Source organism: Papio anubis, chromosome 14 (assembly GCF_008728515.1).
Source record: "Papio anubis isolate 15944 chromosome 14, Panubis1.0, whole genome shotgun sequence".
Lineage (NCBI taxonomy): Eukaryota > Metazoa > Chordata > Mammalia > Primates > Cercopithecidae > Papio > Papio anubis.
The window spans coordinates 61,439,868-61,447,247 of NC_044989.1; the positions used below are offsets into that span (position 1 = coordinate 61,439,868).

Sequence of the window (7,380 nt, forward strand, 5' to 3'; positions counted from 1 at the left end):
ATACCGTAATTGTTCTGGGGTGTCATGAACTGTGTCCATATAAAACAGCAAACTTAACTGATAAATGTCATGTGTGTTCTAACTGCTACACTGATCAGCCTTTCTTCTCTCTCCTCCTCTACTTGGCCTTCCCTATTATCTGAGACAGAACAGGCCTAATAATAAAATTAGGCCAATTAATAACCCGAAAATGGCCTCTAAGTGTTCAAGTGAAAGAAATAATGACATCCCTCTCACATTAAATAAAAAGTTAGAAATGATTAAGCTCAGAGAGGAAGGCAATGTTGAAAGCCACAGCAGGTCAAGAGATTGGCCTTTTGCCCCAAACAGCCAAGTTTTGATTGCAAAGGAAAAGTTTTTGAAGAAAATTAAAAGTGCTATTCCAGTGAACATATGAATAATAAGAAAGCTTAACAGCCTTATTATTGATATGAAGGAAAGTTTGAGTGGTCTAGATAGAAGATCAAATCAACTGTAACATTTCCTTAAGCCAAAGCCTAATCCAGAGTGAGGCCCTAACTCTCTTCAATTCTTTGAAAGCCGAACAGAGGTGAGGAAGTGGCAGAGGAAAAGTTTCAAGGTAGCAGAGGTTGGTTCATGTGGTTTAAGAAAAGAAGCCATCTCCATGACATAAAAGTGGAAGGTAAAGCAAGTGCTAATGTAGAAGCTGCAGTAAGGCATCCAGAAGATCTAGCCAAGATCACTGATGAAGTCAGCTACAGGAAACAAATTTTCAATGGAGGTAAAACAGCCTTCTATGGAAAGAAGATACCATCTAGGACTTCCATAACTAGAGAGAAGTCAATGGGTGAATGTAGCTGGTAGCTTTAATGCAAACCATCACTTACTTATCATTCTGAAAATCCTTGGCCCTTAAGAACTATGCTAAATCTACTCTGCCTATGCTCTATAAATGGAACAACAAAGCCTGGATAACAGCACATCTGTTTACAGCATGATTTACTGAATATTTTAAGCCCACGGTTGAGACCTATTGCTCAGGGGAAAAAAAAAAAAAGATTATTTTTAAAATATGCATGCTGACAATGCCCGTAGTCACCCAAGAGCTCTGATGGAAATGAACAAGGAGATTAATGTTACTTTCACGTCTGCTAACACAACATCCATTCTGTAGCCCATGAATGAAGGAGACATTTAGACTTTCAATTCTTGTTATTTAAGATACACATTTTGGAAGGCTATAGCTGCCATAGATAGTGATTCCTCTGATAAATGTAGGCAAATAAACTGAAAGCCTTCTGGAAAAAAATTCATCAGTTTAGATGCCACAACAAACATTCACGATTCATAGGAGAAAGTCAAAACGTCAATATTAACAGGAATTTGGAAGATGATTCCAATCCCCAGGGACGACTTTGAGGGTTGAAGACTTCAGTGGAGAAAATAACTGAAGATGTGGTAAAAATAGCAAGAGAATGAGAATTAAAAGTGGATCAAACTTGAACAGATGAGGAGTTGCTTCTTTTGGATCAGCAAAGAAAGTTTTGTGAGGTGGAATCTACTGCTGGTGAAGATGCTGTGAATATTGTGGAAATAACAAAAGATTTACAAAATGTAAACTTAATTGATAAAGCAGAGGCAGGGTTTAAGAGGACTGACTCCAATTTCAAAAGAATACCTTGCCACTAATTAATTCCACTAACACCCTTCCCACCCTCTGGTAACCATCTTTCTGTTCTCTATGAGTCAATTTTTTTAATTTTTATTTTAGCTCCCACAAATAAGTGGGAACACACAGTTTGTCTTTCTATGCCTGGCTTATTTCACTTAACACAATGACCTCCAGTTCCATCTATGTTGTTGCAAATGACAGGATCTCATTCTTTTTTTGTGACTGAATAGAAGTACATTGTGTATATGTCCAACTGAAGTAGTATAGCATAATTCGCACAGAAACCAATTATCCATTTGGGTTGGGAAAAACATATCCAGTTTATGCTGACTAAACTCTCAATGCTGGAAGAAATGAATTACCTCTAGATTGCTTCTCATTGCCTTCTCTTCTTCCAAATCTTTTCGCAGTTTTTCTAGTTCTTTCCTAAAAACAAAGTACTTATTACTGTTAAGTCTTTCGATTAAATAATGTATTTGACTGATATTTACAGGCTTTTTGTTACCTAACCCACCAGTTCATGGGAAAATCCTTTTAAGGGCAATAGCAATGTTAATTAAGAAAAATGTAAGATTCTCTAGTTAGAATGGTTCAATGTAACAGTTAAAAATTCAGCAAAACCAAGGCAAATCGATCTGAGATCAAGAAACCAAGTAAATTCGGAGCAGCTCATGAAGACAGAAATAATATCTAACCTTTAGAAGAAATTTTCTATATTCAGCTATCATACATTTTCCAGGTTGGAAACCTCAAAGCCCAAGCAATTTGGTAAAATGAATATCAACACATCACAATACAAGGCAAGTTAACAGTTTATCTGATAAGATAACCTAGACTTTGAATTTCTCTATTTTTAAAAATTAAATACCACATTAAAGTCTAAAAACCAAACAAATTAAAAACTCTAGCCAATAGTTTCTCCTCCTTAACTCATGTTTTCATCTTCCTGTGTTCCCTTCTAATCTTTCCATACAGTTGTTCTTTTTTCTATAGCTTTAAGTGAATATTCAATATTATATCTTTGCACAAATTTTAAACCATTTTCATGCTGCTGAAATTTTCATATTTCTATGTGGTTTGGTATCCAAATATCCAGGTATTTTGTTTGGCTGATTCATTATTCTGGAGACAGAAGGAGTGGGAGGAATCGAGGAATGAGATAGAAGGAATGGGAGGAATATGTTAGTATATCAAATTTCTAAATCAAAAGTATGGACATTTTCAGTCTCAACATATACTTGAAAAATTCTTGAGAATACTGTAGAAACAACAGCTTGAAAAAGTAAAAAAGAAAAAACTCATGAAGAAAAAATACATAAGGAAAGAATTTTAAAATTTTTTATGTAACATTTCAAAACTAACTTCTTAGCAATAATTTCTTAGTGATATCTAAGCTATAAAGATCTAATATTATAAGAGTAAAACAAAAACCTCTGAACTCCAAGTCAACTAAAGAAATAAAATATTACCAGTACCTCTAATATCCCAAAAAGTGACCCTCTTTCCTTAATCCTATTTCCCTCTCTCTTTCATAGAAAAAGTTTTATAGTATTTATTATTATTCATTTGTTGTTCTAATTTTGCCACATGCAAATGTATTCTTAAAATAATATACTTTCTGGTTTGGTATGCTTTCCAACTTTATATAAATGAAATACACTGATTGCGTGTATGCTTCTGACCTGCTCCCTCCTCTCAATATTTAGATTAATTCATACTGATGTTGAAATTTACTTTTATTGTTGTATGCTGTGTAGTATTTCTCTATTAATGTATCAATAGTATTTATCCCTTCTCCTGCTGATGCAAATTTTTTAGATATTAAAAACAAACAAACAAACAAACAAAAAAAACCTGCCATCCAGTTTCACTTTTCCAGAGAAACTGAAGATACTGAAAATACCCTTTGGAAAGACTTCTAAAATGTTTTATATTTTAAAACATATATATATGTATATATATATATCTCAGAAATGTTTTATCCATTCTAGAGCTAATTTAAGAGCACCTACGGGCAACATGTATATGTAAAACAGCGCACAGTATAAAAAATGTAAAACAACAAAATCAAATCAGGAGAGTTCTCTAACTGGTACATGGGTGGCAATTAATAAATGTTTACTGGACAAGTAAACTTACAGCTTATAATGTGCATGTTGCAGAATCTACTAAAAGAATCTTTCAAAACAGATAAACTGAAGGATTCCAAGAAATACCATCATGTATTGAATTATAAACTCTCTCTATATACATAACATCTAAAATATATAACATTTTTAAGTAGACATTTAAGATACAGTTTTTGTTTCTAAGAAATACCTGTAAAAGTGTTCTGCAAACTCCAAATACCTTATACTGTTAATCTCAATATTGTTTTTAATAAGATTCCCAGGCCAACTTAAAATTGGAAAAGAAATGATAAAACCAGGTTCAGAGGTAACATGGCCTCTGGCTGTAACTTTTATGTGTTTTATTTTTATTTTTTGTTCCTTTATACTTTTTATTTGGCCATAACTTTTATACTGTATTCCAAGAAATCTTTTTAGAAGGGAAGTTGAAGACAAGGTATGAGCACCCTCAATCTCAAGGTATGAGCACCCTCAATCTCAATTCAATTAGATTAGCTGCTTTTTTTTAAAATCTGTTTTACCTACTGGGCTTTTGTAGAATTATGCTTAAAATGTCAACAAGTTTTAAAATTCAAATACTAGTGGTTACAGAAAAAGATCTTGGCCAGGTGCGGTGGCTCACGCCTGTAATCCCAGCACTTTGGGAGGCCGAGGCAGGCGGATCACAAGTTCAGGAGATCGAGACCATCCTGGCTAACACGGTGAAACCCCGTCTCTACCAAAAATACAAAAAATTAGCCGGGCGTGGTGGTGGGTGCCTATAGTCCCAGCTACTTGGGAGGCTGAGGCAGGAGAATGGCGTGAACACGGGAGGCATAGCCTGCAGTGAACTGAGATCGTGCCACTGCACTCCAGCCTGGGCAACACAGCAGGACTCCATCTCATTTAAAAAAAAAAAAAAAGAAAATCTCTAAACCAATAGATAATATGGGTTTGAGTTCTAGCTCTGTCATTTAAGAACTGTGTGATCTTGGCTAAATAACTTTATCTCTATAAACTTTTATCTCTTCATTTAAAAAGCCAGAGGGGGAGCTCACCTATAATAGGTGATCTTGTAAATTTGTTTTAGCTCTAAAAAGTCCCTAACTTTCAACTAGGGTATGTCTCAACATATACCATACCAAAAAATTTTCAGAGTTAAGGGAAGGGTTTTAGAGATCACCTATCCCAACACATTCATTTTATAAATGTCCAACAAGACCTCGCGGAAGCACTGATCAAATCCTCTGAAAACTAAGTTAACTATATGTATAGATACATAACCAGATCCAAAATACAGTATTTTTCCTAATCATACTAATCATACTAATCATATCTGACCAGAAGATTTCTAGCCTAAAATTATGGTTATGTATGTACGTTTTCCACAATCCACCTACCAGAATAACTTCACCAATTTAACTTTTTTGCCGAAAAGAGAAAAGCACTGTTAATGAAAATTTCTTTGAAAATATACTTGCTCACACCAGAGACTTTTGTTTGAGACAGAGTCTTGGTTTTGTTGCCCAGGCTGGAGTGCAGTGGCATGTTCACAGCTCACTGCAGCCTTGACTTCCCAGGCTCAAGAGATCCTCCCACCTCAGCCTCTTGAGTAGCTAGGACTACAGGGATGTGCCACTAACCCTGGCTTTTTCTTTTTTTTTTGCAAAAATGGGGTTTTGCCATGTTGTCCAGGCTGGTCTCAAACTCCTGGACTCAAGCAATCCTCCAACCTTGGTCTCCCAAAGTGCTGGGATTACAGGAGTGAACTACCACACCCAGCCAAAGATTAGATTTTTACTTAATATGGTTTGAAAAAAAATTCTTTACGCATGGGTTAAGTAGTACTCATAGAAGAAAAGAAGGGCTACTTACCCGTGATCCTTTTTCAGTGCTTCTACAATGCACAACAATTCAATAATCTGGGCTCTAAGTTCATCCAGGGAATTTTTTTTCACATCATCTGTTTCTACTTTAGCTTTGATTTCTAATGGAGTCAGGAAAGCAGTTGTATTTGCTTTAGAAGCACTGAAAGGTGTTGAAAGGTACACAGATGGCTGAAAACACAAAAAATTTTTTTTCTGACTTTAATATTATATTTAAGTTCAAAAGATTTTTACATCAAGAAGAAAAACAATTAAATACTTCAAGATAAATGGCAAATTTGGAAATTCAAAAGCAATTTGATATTCACAACTGGAAAAATCGCCAGACAACTAAAGAATAAATTTATAATCATTAGTGGTTTTTGTAGGAAATGACAATTTCATTAACAGAAGAAAAAAGGAAAAAAGAAAAATCCATCAAATGCATATTATGGATGGTTCGCCTAGTGAAACAGGAGAGCACTATAAAGGTATTATTTTTTATTCCATATTCAATACTTATTGTTTGGAATGTCCAAAGAGCTTCACTTAAAAGTAATTGTGAACAATAGGTTCAGGAAGAGTCACTAAAATGAGTCCATAGCCTGACACCTCATAACTGTTTCACTAAAAAAATAGCAAATCACTTTAATAGAATTTCAATAGACTGTTGACAGCTGAGAGAATCAGATTAAGTGTATTTAATAAATTGGAAACACTCTGACAAAAACGCCCTGAAATGAAATAGAGAAATAATTTGGGAGGAAACCTAAATGACCTTAAATGTGTGTCAGTTGTGGTGAAACTACGTTAAATAAAAATGGTAAAAATTTTGATAAGACATCTAACACATGTAACAGATGAAAGGATTCATGTACATACAGTATTCTGCCATTCATTCCAGTATATACTGAATGCTTAATTATTGTACTAAGCACCAAGCTAGGTAAATACTACACAAGCGTTCATTTCTGACTTTAAGAATATATGTTTAATGGAGAAATGAAATAGATGCAGAGATCTATGCCTTTAAAAATACAAAATATGTAATATTTATTTTATTCAATTAAAATGTAAGCTCTTTCAAAAATATTTGCAGAAAACAGTCTGACGAAGCTAAACAATTCAATTTTTTAGCAGTAATTATTCCATTTCTTGGCAGAAGAAATAATTCTTCCTAAAGAACACCTTAAATTATCTATGTTTGATGTCCACAAAGAATCCCAGAAAGTCAACAAACCTTAGCCCACAATGCACCTCACCTTTGGAGAAGAGCATGTATCTTTTTTTAATTCAGATGGCTTTAGGTTGGCACTGTCTTCTTCTTTTGGTAACTTCAAGATTTTTTCGGGGCTGTGAGTTGGCTAAATGATTTTTTAGAAGTGAAGAGACATAACAGACCAAAGAAAAGAAAAGGTAGTAAGTCTTTGGATAACAAAACAAGTAACTTTTATGGATTTTTCAGCTGCTACTGTTGCTGATATCCCATTATCATTAATAGGATGCTACATACTTTCAAGCTGAATAACATATTTGCGTATCTTGAGGGCAAAAACAGTTTGCCTCTTAGCAGCAAGGATTTTCTCCATTTAGGTAATTTTAAAAGTACTACAGCATTTAAGAGCTAATATATTAACATTACATTACCACCAGTACTCCAGGCAATGTAGAAAAAGCATACAAAAGGGTTAATACATTTAGATATGAGGATAAGTACTACAAAAACAATGAATATTTCACAACGATCATCAGAGAAATACAAATCAAAACTACA

At 34.2% G+C, this 7,380-nt stretch overlaps 1 long non-coding RNA gene across 1 annotated transcript; it reads right to left on the reverse strand.

Moving 5' to 3' along the window:
* Positions 1-1,790: 1,790 nt before the first annotated feature.
* LOC116270283 lies at positions 1,791-7,367 on the reverse strand. The gene is made up of 3 exons (XR_004178272.1): positions 6,869-7,367; positions 5,617-5,798; positions 1,791-2,059 (listed from the first exon to the last, which is right to left on the reverse strand). It is a non-coding gene; the product is annotated as an uncharacterized LOC116270283 (long non-coding RNA).
* Between the last annotated feature and the right edge of the window lie 13 nt (positions 7,368-7,380).